Source organism: Populus nigra, chromosome 5 (assembly GCF_951802175.1).
Source record: "Populus nigra chromosome 5, ddPopNigr1.1, whole genome shotgun sequence".
NCBI lineage: Eukaryota > Viridiplantae > Streptophyta > Magnoliopsida > Malpighiales > Salicaceae > Populus > Populus nigra.
Window position 1 is genome coordinate 6,634,397 of NC_084856.1, and position 13,466 is coordinate 6,647,862.

A 13,466-nucleotide genomic window follows, 5' to 3' on the forward strand; every position below is an offset into this window, starting at 1 on the left:
TGAAAGACTACAAATGAGCATGGAAAAAGCTTAATCAATTCAAAGAAGCCAAAATAATTATTTTTTTTAAGGCTAACTCTGGACGTCAATAGGTTAGTTGTTCTTTGGGAGTATGATAATAATTATTTTTTAAAATATTTTTTATTTGAAAAAATATTAAAATAATATTTTTTTTTATTTTTTAAAATTTATTTTTGACATTAGAACATTGAAACGGTCCAAAAACACTAAAAAATTAATTTTAAAAAAAAATTAAATTAAAAAAAAACAGGTTAAAACTTATTCTCAAACGATGCCTAAAAGAGTTAACACCACAATAAAAGGTATTATTCGAAGGGTGAATCCGAGAAGAGATGGACTTATGGATCAAGGAGTGGATTGTTCTTGCAACCAAGAAGCAGCACGAGTGAGGCATCATATAGCAATGCCAAAGATTGATCTTTCAAATTTCAAATGAGAGAATCCTAGAAGCTGGATACGTAAATACAAGAAATTATTCAAGTTAAACTATGTATCAGTGCAATAGTGGGTTAAGCTAGCATCATTGTACTTGGATGATAGGGTAGAAATTTTATACAAGGGATTCTTGTACGAATGAGAAGATTTAGCCAAAAGGAATTCATAAAATATTTGGCAATAAAAAAGATATGGTGGAAGAATTCAATAAGTTAGCACAAGACAAAGTGTGGATGAGTATGTGGAAAGACTTGAAGAACTCGGACCTTTAATAAATGCTTCTTCTCTACGATAATCATTTTACATTTTAAGTTTTATAAGTGGGTTAAAGGATGATATCAGATCAATGTTAAACATCTTCAAGCCTACAATATTGTTACAAGTATTTGAACAAGTTAAATAACAAGATGAGTCCATTAATACAGTGGCCAAGAGAAGCATATTCTTATAAGAGAGTAATCTAGTTTACAACTTTGGAATGACAATATGTAACTCTTATACTAAGCTTTTTATTCATCAAAGAATAGTCAATACTAAACAATCAAAAACAGTGTATGAACAAAAAGGAAGATTAGGTTTGTGTTTTAAGTATGGAGAAAAATCTATGACTGGACACCATTATAGTGTCAAAATTTGACACGTGATGGAAGGTTTGGATGAAGAGAAAAAGAAGTTCTTATAAATAAGAGGAGGTGATAATAATGGAATGATAATTGAAGGTGAGAAAGTAAATGAATATGGCATGTCTCTAAATATCTTAGTTGAGAGTTATGCTAATAACACCATAAGAATTTTGGGATGTAGTATGGGAAGGAGTTTTATAACCTTGATTGATAGTGAAAGTACTCATTATTTTATTGATGAGTTAGTGGTGAATAAGATTAAAGCAATGATTAGGAAAACTATTATCTTGGCAGTAACTATGGTAAATAAAAGTATAATGAGGTGTAATATCCATAATCCATTATTTACCTGGTTCATATAAGGGTATAAAATCAAAGAAAACTTGAGAGTTTTGAAGCTAGTGAAATGTGACAAAGTGCTTAGTGTAGATTGATTGAAATTTTATTTGCCTATATTGTTTAATTTTGTTAAAATGAAGTTGTCTTTTAAAACAAGAGGAAAAATGATTGAACTCAAGGGTATTGTGAAAAAATATATATTACGAATGACATCAACTGCTAAAATCTATAAGAATTTGAAAGAAACTTTATATAGTTTTATGGGGAAGTTATTTTCAATAAAAGCTATGAGTATGAAGGATAAAAAGGAACTTAAACCAAAATTCAAAGAGCTCTTGGATGAATTCTGGTCTATTTTAAAAAAACTAAAGGACTTATTATCAGTAAGAAGCTTAGATCATAGGATATCATTACTTCCAAGAGTGGAGCCTGTGAATACGAGACTATATAAAAGTTTTTTCATGCATAAAAAAAATAAAATTGAAAGGCTAGTTAAAGAGATATTATAGTGTGGAATCATACAACACAATTGCAGCCCTTTTGTTTCTCTAGTATTATTGGTTAAAAAGAAAAACAACACATGGAGATTTTATGTTGACTATAGACATTTAAACAATATAATTGTTAAGAACAAGTTTTAATTCCACTTATTGATGACTTAATGGATGAGCTATATAGTTCACAATTCTTTTCTAAGTTCGATCTAAGATCATGTTATCATTAAGTAAGGATATTTGAGGAGGATGTAGAGAAAACAACATTTAAAACTAATTAAGGACATTACAAATTCAAGGTGATGCCTTTTAGATTAAAAAATGTTGATGCCACATTTCAAGCTTTGATGAATAATATGTTGAAGCTTTTCTTGAAAAAAAAATTATGTTAGTATTATTTGATGATATACTAATATATAGTTTTACATTATAACTACATGTTAGTCATCTTATAATGGTTTTTAAGACTTTGAAGATCAATTAATTATATGCAAAATGGTCCAAATATATATAATATGAACAACAAGTGGAGTATTTGGGCATATCATATCCAATATAGAAATGTCCTTGGATCTTAAAAAGATAGATGCATTAAAAAAATGGCAAATTCCTCTAACAACGAAAAAACTAAAGTGATTCTTGGGTTTAATAGGATATTACAAGAAGTTTACTTAAAAACTTGTCATAATCAGTAAGCTATTAACATAATTATTGAAGAAAAATGGTTGTAATTGGACAACTGTAGTTCAAGAAGCTTTTGATAAATATAAAATAACTTTATGCATAACTCTTATACTAGCATTACCAAATTTTAATAAGTTATTTGTTCTAGAAACAAATGCATGTGCAAATGGTTTGGGGGAGGTATTATGTAAAAGGGTAGACTATTAGCTTTCTTTAGTGAAGCTTTAAATGTCAAACACTTTGGGTTATCCATATATGAAAAGGAGTACATGGTCATATTGATGGTAGTTGATAAATGAAGACAATACCTAAAGCATGATCATTTTATAATTAAAACTAATCATAAGAGTTTAGAGCACTTATTATAGTAGAAAATCCATACTATAGTTTAAGGGAAGGGATTGACTAAACTAATGAGGCTTAAATATCAGATTTTATATAAAAAAGGAAAATAGAATATGATAGTTAATGCCTTGTCAATACAAATAAAAAAAGAGTTGAGAGCAATTACAGTAGTAGTTCCAACTTAACATGAGAAAATCAATTATAGTTATAAAGAAGATTCATTCATTCGTAATATTATCACTGAAAAGATGATTAATTCATATAACTAACCAAATTATTCATATATATAGGGAGTTATAAGGTTTAAAAATAGGATGGTGATTGGTTTTAAAGACCAATTAAGAAAGAAGATTATGAAGGTTGCTTATAACTTATATATTAGAGGACATGCTAGTATCCAAAACTCTTATAAAAGGTTAAAGAACATGTTCTACTAGCCTACTATAAAAAAAAAATAGAGGAATTTGTTAGCAAATGTGACATTTGTAAACAAGCTAAATTGGTGAGGGTGGATTATCCAAGTCTACTTCAACCTTTTCCAATTATAAAAGGGACATGGAAAGATATCATTATGAATTTCATAGAAGGATTGCCTAAGTTAGAAGGCAAAGACATTATATTGGTGGTGGCTGACAGGTTTATAAAGTATTGACATCTCATTGTACTCTCACATTTATTCACGGCTCAAGATATGATTAAGATGTTCATGGACCATTTATATAGGTTTCATAGGTTACCAACTACCATTATGACTAACAAAGATAAATGTTTACTAGTTTTTTTCTGAAAGGAATTATTCAATAAGTCAAAGGTCAAATTGCTTATGAGCTCTACATACAATCCATAAACAAATAGGCAGACTAAGAGATTGAATCAATGCTTGGAAACTTATATCAGATGTGTGATAATACATCAACCTCATAAATGGAATTAATGGTTATCCAAATCTTAAATCCAGTTTAAAAAATATAGTAGCTCCAACCAATTCTTCTAGTAATTCATATGTCAAATGAATAAGAAATTAGATTTTTTTGAGTTACGACTATATAGAATTTTAAGTTCAAAAAATAAAAGAAGTTGTTAAAGTGTAGGAGACACTCTAACCTTGTTGTGCTTTTTTTTTTTAAGTATATGCTCAAATATCATCACAAGGGATAAATAACTAGTAGTGTTATTGTTTCTTGATGCAAATCTGATGCATATTAAGTTGTATTCTATTACATTGTTATTGTGTTTGTAGATTAGCCTCTGAAATATGCCACAAGACATATAAAATCATATACAATATTTCCTTTTAAGCTATAGCTAAATGTTCAAAATTCAAGTGCCATATGCCATGAAGATTTGGATGAATTTCTTTATAGGAAGTGCGGTTAATGAAAACTGTACTATGAATAGGAACAATTATGTGTAAACAAAGTAAACTTAGTTGTACAAAAAGGAAATTAATAAAAAGAAATAAAGAAATCTGATAGTTTTATTGTAAACAAAGAATTAGGCTATGTTTGTTTCTCGGAAACTGGTTTCCGGAAAACCACTTTCCAAACTTTACTGTGTTTGTTTGCTATTAGGAAAGTTGGTCAACGGAAAATACTTTCCAGACAAAGAAAAATTTAGCATGGTTTCCAGGAAAATGTTTTCCTTTTATTTTGGGTGGAAAACAATTTCCGGAAGTTGTGAGAAATTTATAAATGTCATATTATTTGTTGATTATATCAAATTTGGTCCTCAAACTTTTGATTGCTATATATATTTTGTTTTGAATATTTGTTTTTCAATTTCATCCCTTAAAATTTAATTTTTATATCAATTTTGGTCCTTATTTTTATAATTGTGATTTGCTTTTCCCTTATCATTTTTTAATTGAAATTTTTTATCTATCAAATTTGGTCCTCATTCTTTTGATTGTTACTTATTTTATTTGAAATAATTTATGAAATATTAATTATTATTATTTTAATTTCTTTATCTTCCAATTTTTTTATTTTTAAGATTAGATCTTTATTATTTTGATTATTATTTATTTTATTTGAGATAATTTATGAAATTATATTATTTTTTTCAATTTCATTCTCATTCAACTTTTTAATTTGTAAGATTTGTTTCTCAGTATTTTAATAAACTTGAAAAAAATAAAACATTAATATTATTTTCCAGCTCATTTTCCATGATGTAACTAAACACTGGAAAGTGTTTTCCAACTTGTTTTTCATTACACTACCAAATATCAAAAAATAATTCACTTTCCCGGAATTCACTTTCCAAAAGAAAACTACTTTCCAGCAAACAAACAGGGCCTTACAGTGAATAAAAACAAGTAGTCTCACATCACTCAAAGGAATTACTTCTATATTGGAATCACCAAATAACAAATAGGTTTTTATAATATGTCCTATTGAAACTACTAATCTTCCATATATAGTTTTACAATTGACAATTATTAAATATTTAGACTCATAATTACTAATAACTAACAGATAATAACAATAGCAGTTATTACTGCCACTTGAATGATAATCCAATAAGATTAACATTAATTATTGGATATCAATTATCTTTTATTTCCAACATAAATAGCTGGAACTTTAGCTTGCACAAAGTACTTCAATCCACTAGAATTCGATTTAACAAAATCCTTAGTTTTATCACCCTTTTTCATGTTGTTAGATTCAATTAGTTATTTATGCTTAGTTTGCTTTGGATCACTAGAATTTGCATCAACTTCCCCACTCCCCAAGCAATTTGCCTCAAGTAATGTTAAACATAATCTTAAGGCAATTTAGGATTAAAACGATTAACTTCACCTTCATGTAACCACATTGCCTCCAAAGAGGATTTGGATACCCATTGTACCAAGAACTTATTATAACCCCCTCCCAATATGTACTAATGTGTCAATATAGAATCCATAATTTTAGGAGTGGGTGAAATCTGAAGAATAGTTGAAGAAGGATCCTCTAGTTCATAAATAGAGGTAGAACCATGATAAGTTGTAAGATCTTTCACAATGAAAATTGGACTAAATTGAGATTCTGTTGGTAAATCAACCAAAATAGCATTAGCTTTTAATTTCTTAAGAATCTTGAATGGACCACCCCTCTTAGCATGTAACTTTCTATATATTACATGGGGAAACCTTTTAGGTCTTAATCTTATTAACACTAAATCACTTTCTTCAAATTGCATAACCTTCTTGTGATGGTTTGCCTGAGCACTATACTTAACAACTTTTTCTGTAATCGTTACCTAATATTCTTATGTAAAGAAGATATAAATGCTGCAAAATCTAGTCATGTCTCACTAACCTTCCGAGGCAGAGTTAAGGAAGTAACATTTATGGGTACTTTGGGATGCAAACTATACACAAGTTCAAATGTTATACATCATGTTGTTTTGTTGACAGTGTTATTGAATGCAAATTCAGTTTGGGGTAGAATTAAATCTCAAATATCACTATGATTATTAGTTAAACAATTGAGCAGATTGTTAAGACTTTTGTTAGTAACTTTGGTTTGATCATCGGTCTATGGTGGAAGGCACTAGAAAAAAGAAGTTTGGTGATAAATTTGACATCTCTATCAAAAATAATAGAAAGTGGAAGGTCATGTAGTCACACAATTTCTTTTAGAAGTATAGAAGCAATATGAAAAGCATCAAAAGTCTTTTTACATGGAATACAATAAGCCATTTTGGAAAATCGATCCACCACCACCATGATAGAATCATTACCCCGAACTGTTCTTGGAAGTCCTAATACAAAATCTATGTTCAATTCAAGCCACAACCTCTATGAAATAAATAAGGAAGTATAAAGACCAATATTGTGTGTGTTCCCCTTATTCAGTTGATAAATTCTACACCAGCTCACAATGGTGTTGACATCTTTTCTTATATTTGGCCAATAGAAATGATCAGCAACCAAAGAAAATGTTTTGCCTTGTCCAAAATAACCCGTTATTTCTCCTCCATGTAATTTCTAAATAATAAACTCCCATAATGAACCCCTAGGAATACAAATACACCTACCTTTAATTAAGTAACCATCTATGATGGCATAATCTATTATTGGAAAAGAAGGAATGTTGTGTACGGAACTCCATGTCTTCTGAAAATCTAGATTTGTACTATAACAGTCTTTTATTGAAGCAAAACCTAATGGGTTTGTTAAGAGAATGATTAATGGATAGGGTCTGCGACTAAATACATTTGTCACTTTATTTTCACGGATAATTTTGTGCTTGAAGACAAAACTAAATTATTACAGATAATTGATCCATCGAGCAAGCTTGTTACTTGACTTGTTTTGAGAATTCAAATACTTTAACAAGTCATGATCTATAAACATAATGAATTCTCGATGGATAAAATAAGGCCTCCAATGCTTCAAGGTCTAAACAAGAGCATAAAATTCTAAATCATATGTTGAATATCGCTTCCTTGCATCATTCAACTTTTCACTGTAATATGCAATGAGATAACCTATTTGGCTCAATACACCTTCAATGTTACATAGAATGCATCACAAGAAATTTCAAAAACCTGAGAAAAGTCTAGGAGTTTAAGAATAAGAGTTCCTACCATCTTCTGTTTAATAATCTGAAAAGCCTTTGCTGTCATAGAAGACCGTTTAAAATTTTCTTTTTTTCAAACACTTTGTGATTGGAGCCATGATGGTGTTAAAAGCTTGAATATATCAATGATAAAAGGTGGTTAAACCATGAAAACTTCTGACCTAAAAAATGATTGTGGTTCTAGCCACTCCAAAATTATAAGAACCTTCTTTGAATCAGTTTCCACTCCTTGTTGAGATATAATAAATCCCATACATTCACCTTGGATTGGAAGAAAAGGCACTTGTTAAGATTTACAAAAAATTTCTCTTACCGCAGGACTTGCAAAATCTATTCTAAATGTTCTAGATGTTCTTTCATATTTTAATTAAAAATATTCATCAAAATACATGACAACACAGTTGCCTGGAAAAGGCTTCAAGGTCTGAATCATTACTCTCATGACGTGTTTGGTATGTTTGTTAGGCCAAAAGACATTATCAGCCACTCGTACAATTCATCTTTCATATTCAGATCTTATACAAATTTGATGATAACCACTCCTTAGATATAGTTTAGAGCAAATTTTAACACCTCCTAATTGATCAAGCATGTCATCCAACTCTGGAATTGGAGAACAATACTTGATTATGATCTTATTTACTACCCTGCTATCAATGTATATCCTCCAACTCCTATCTTTTTTTGGCATGAAAAGGGCTGGTACAGCACAAAAACTTAAGCTTTTTTATGAATAATTTATTTTCAAACTCTGGTACTAGTCGTTTTAATTCTTTACGTTCTATAAGGCTCATTCAACAATGTAAAAGATTTGGTAATGAAAAACCTGGAACCAAACCAATTGAGTGTTAAATATCATGTAGGGGTGGTAATTGGGAACGGAGTTCTTTTGGGAAAATATCTTTAAACTGTTATAGTAGATATTGAAGAGCTCCTGGCAAAACTTCAATTGTTGGTTAACTTTTCTTATCTACAACCTTATAAATCTGTATGAACACAACTGGATTCTCAAGTAGTGTTCTTTGAAACCCTTAAAGTGATAGTATTATGGTTGAATTTTGTTGAAACTCTCTAATAAGTGTCGCATCCGATATCGCGGCGACCTTTAATAATTATATTTATGAAAGAACAGATTTCTAGAATCTTGTTCTTAGGTGGGAAAGGTCTTATTTAAAGAGTCATCACCTAGTATTATGGTCAACATAGATTCTATAGTACGGGACCGGTTATGCAAAAGATAATATATTATCACCCCTTAAGCGTCCTATCTGAGGTTGGCTGCTGGTTTTGTATTAAATTACTAAGACTTTGTTGGATTGTACTCCTAATGATCTACTTGTGATATTCCTAATTCTAGCGCCCGTAAATATTCAGATACGAATACTTCCAACTATGGTGTTGGTAAATATTATGTAACATAAAAAAAAGTATGATATTCCTTACTCTAGCGCTAGTGAATAAATCAATAAAACTTGAATTGAAAGCAAAGCATAAATTTTTTTTGTTGTTTTTTTATATATAAAAAGATAGGAATGTATCACATATCATATTTACATTTCACAATAAAAATCCACAAATCAAATACACAGTGAAATCATCAAAAAAAATACGAGGGACCCACAAATAAATTCAAAAGGATTCATTAATTTTTTTTGAAATTTTTTTATATCATAAAAAGACTCGTTTGGCCAAATATCAAAATAAAAAAAAATAAAATAAAGAGAATTGACAGAAGGATGTGTTTTGCTAAACATATCCTTAACCCAAAACAAATTGGGCTAGCTAGGCCTGAGACCCGGGCCTATCCCGGTCTCAACTGTTTCTGGTTTTTTTATGGTTGGATCAAACTTAATTATACGGGCTGGGCTAGACTCCAACTAGGCCAGAGCCCAGCTGGGCTGGCCTGGTCACTGGCACAGGCCAGTGAGCCGGTGGGCAGCAGCGTGAATTATTCACACATGCTCTGCACAAGGTGAAGGTAATGATAACTACCTTCGCACAGTGTAAAATGAATCAAAAGCGGGGAAGAGATGAAAAGCTAACCTGTTGCTGGAGATGGCGAAGACAATGGTCACTCTTTCCTTCTCTTTCTGTTTGTTTATTTCTGGTCGTTCTTTCTCTGGTTTTCTCGGTGCGTTTGTCTAGTTGTTCACCATCTTCGTTTTCTTTTGTTCTCTGTTCCCTCTCTGTCCTCTGGTCTCTCGGTCCTCCCTTGCTTCCTTCTATGTGTGTTGTTTATCTTGTGGCCTTTCGTTTGTGTTCCTCCCCCCTGTATTTTTTTTTTCTGTTCGTTCCTCTGTTCTTTGTATCTTGCCCCCCCTGTTCTCTGGATTTTTTCCTCTTCGTCCCCCCCTGTCATGGCTTTTCTCAGAGAATGACATGCCTTCATGCCTTGGTAACGGCATGCATCGTGGGGCAGCTGGCAGGCGTCCGTTGATTAGCTACCGTTTCTCCTTCCGGTTGAACTGCTGGGAGTGAAGAAGATGGTGAATACTTCTCTTTGAAACGGCGTCATTTTCACCTGAAATGGATATTTCTAATCTGCCCCCTGAATTGTTGACATTTAGCAGTTGGGTCCTTATGTAAATCTTTGTTTTTCTAATTTTACCCCTGGATTGATTGCAATTAAACCCCTGGATTTCGGTGTCATTTACAAAACAGTCCTTGATTTCTAATTTAATCAATTCAGTTCCTAATTGGCTTTAAACTTTGATATTTCTTCAATTAAGCCATTGATTTCATTAATTAAACTAATTTGAAGTTCAATTAAGTCTCCAAACTTATCAATTCTTCAATTAAGCTGCTGATTTCTTTAATTAAACTAATTCAAAGTTTAATTGGGTTCCTAAACTTATCAATTCTTTCAATTTCTACCAAAATTGACTTTTAAATTTATAATTTCATCTCTATTAGTCCTCAAACTTCTAATTTATAATTTCAATTTATTTTTTATTCATTCATTTTTTATTTTATTTTATTTATTTATAAAAAAAAAAACAAAAATTAGGTTCTGATAATAGAAAGAGGCTCTAAAATCAACTTCTTCTTCTTGCACATCAAGGAATAAGTATTTTCATACCTATTATAATTCCCCTTAATGCCAAATAGCTATGGTCGACCTAAAAGTAAATGGCATGTTATCATAGAGAGTACATTACACCAGACTTCATCTTCAAAATGATTACCTAAAGAAAATTATATCAAACATTGATGTTGAACCATAATAGGATGCTTGTTAGTTATCCAAATAACATTGTATAGGGCAAGATGCTTTTTTTTTTATATAATTTTAGTTTCTCCACTACTTCAGTAGATATGACATTAAGTTCACTACCATTGTCAATAATCACATTAAGTGTCTTGCCCTTGTGTGCAACTCTAGTGTGAAAGATGTTAGCTTGCACCCTTACCTCTCCAATCTCTTCAATATCTTCTTCAAGAGTGTCTTGATCTCAATTTAATAATTATGGTGCTACTTCAAGATTTAGTTCAGAGGTATGTATAATCTTTTTCTTCTTCTTTATAGGGCACACTACTGCAAAATGTTCATGATCTTTGCACTTATAACATTATAGTCCTATAACACCCTTTGCACTTATAACATTATAGTCCTATAAAACTCATACATACTTAATTCTGATTTTTATAAGAGGCTTCACTTTTGACAGTGTTCGTGTTGCTTTTGATATTGTTTTGCATCGGTGATGGTCTACTCAATCCACACCAATCTCTCACTACTTTGATTCTTTGGAGTGCTTATTGCTTTTCTAACTACAAAGGTAGTTGATAGGCTTTATCCACTATGAATAGTTTGGCAGTCAACATGTCATTTCTAATCTCCCCTCGTAAACGAGCAATGATTTGTTGACTATTAAATCATGGAACTTTTCAATATATTCATCAACTAACATAATCATCCCTCGAGTCCAACAAAGCATATCTTTATACACCATTTATTCATAATTGACTAGCAAATATTTTGTCTCCATGTGAGCCTCCATACCTGCCCAATTTGTATGGATGGTTGGCATATGCACCTCAACTATTCTTCCACACTTTCCCACTCTACACGGGCAACCCCTTTTAACTTTATTTTAACAAATCCGACCCTCATGTTTTCAGGCACTGAAAATCATTCAAAGCAGTCCTCAAAAAACACCACCAGACATAAAAAACATCAAAACCAAACTTCCCATTAAAATTAGATACTTCTACTTTTATTAATGTAGTGAGTTCACCCATAACCCTTTTATTTTGCCTATTTCTACCTCCACCCAAATGTTCCCCCACTTTCTCATCACTTACACCCATATCTCCCAACTGATTCTATCTCAGTCTACCCCTCCTATTATCTCCAATAACGTTTCTCTCCTTTATGACATCCAAACGACTACCAGTAGTTCCCAAGGTATGAGTAACAAGTTCCATTTATTGTTATAACTAGTAAAGCATGGAGGTAGGGTCATTTTGTAGAGGTGTTTGTTGTGTAGGGTTCAAGTTAGGTTAAGAAGGACCAGGATCCTGCAATCCCTAGTTTGTGGGATTGTAGAAATGTCCACTGCGAGTACCAGGCACAAGAAGAACAATGGATTTGAAACATGCTCTAATACCAATTAATGACAATTGTACTATAAATGAGAATAATTATGTGTAAACAAAGTAGACTTGGTTGTACAAAAAAGAAAATTAATGAAAGGAAAAAAAAATCTCAGTTTTATTGCAAACAAAGAGTTACAGGATATAAAAAAATAAGTTGCCACACATGGCTCAAGAGAATCACTCTGATATTCCAATCATACTAATAACAAATAGGTTTTCGTTACAATGTATCCTACTACAATTACTAATCTTTTGTATATAGTTTTACAATTAACGGTCACTAAATAATTAGACTCATAATTTTTAATATCTAACAAATATAGACAATATCAATTATTATTTCCACTTGGATGATAATCCATAAGTTATGGATTGCCATCAATTGTTGGATATCAATTGCCCTCTTTCCAACGTAAATGGCTGGAACTGTAGCCTGCACACTTCAATCCACTGGAATTTGATTTAGCAGAATCCTTAGCTTTATCACCCACGTTCACGTTGTTAAATTCAATCAATTCCTTCTGCTTAGTTCTGCTTCAAGTGCTCCGTCTTGATCATCAGAATTTGCATCGATCAGCGGCTCTTTACATTGAGTTATTCTAAAGTAAAACGATCGGGAACACATGGTTAGGGGATTGAAACATGCCTATTCAAATGATTCGGGGCAGATGTTTGGGGGTAAGGAGTTGGAAAATCACCGGCAAGGATGTCATTTGATTTGATTAGGAATTGTTTTGAGCTAGGTAATTAGTGCAGAGAACTGGAATAAATGTTATTGAATTATTTAGATGGCTATTCAACCAAGCCAGGCTAGCTTTTGCTGCATTGAGATTAATATCTATCGTGCATGTTGAAATGCGAGATTTTTTGTTCAAGTTCAGTAGTACTATCAAATTGCAAAATTTAGAGCATGATGCTTTACAATTATGTTACAAAAATTTAAGCTGAGCTCAACGAAACGATTCCATTTCCAAGCAATTCTCAACTTTCTCCGTCACTTTTAATCAAATGGCACTCGTGCGTATGATGGATCTGCAAGTGACTCCGGCTATGAGGCTGCGATTCGTGTGCTTTTCATTTATTTTTTTATTTTCTTAATGTATGTTTTCACAATACATTGATTAAGGTAATAATTGTTATTATGATAGTGGTTGTTTTTTAAATTATTTTTTATTTAAAAATATATTAAAATAATATTTTTTTTAATTTTTAATATCATCAGCAAGATTCAAAAACAAAAAAAAATAATATTTTTAAAAACACGATATCACGTAAAAACAAAACTGCTTTGTAATGACAATTAAAAAGCCATTAGCTCGGCTAATTGAAGAGTGGCCCAGTTTTCGGGTATCATG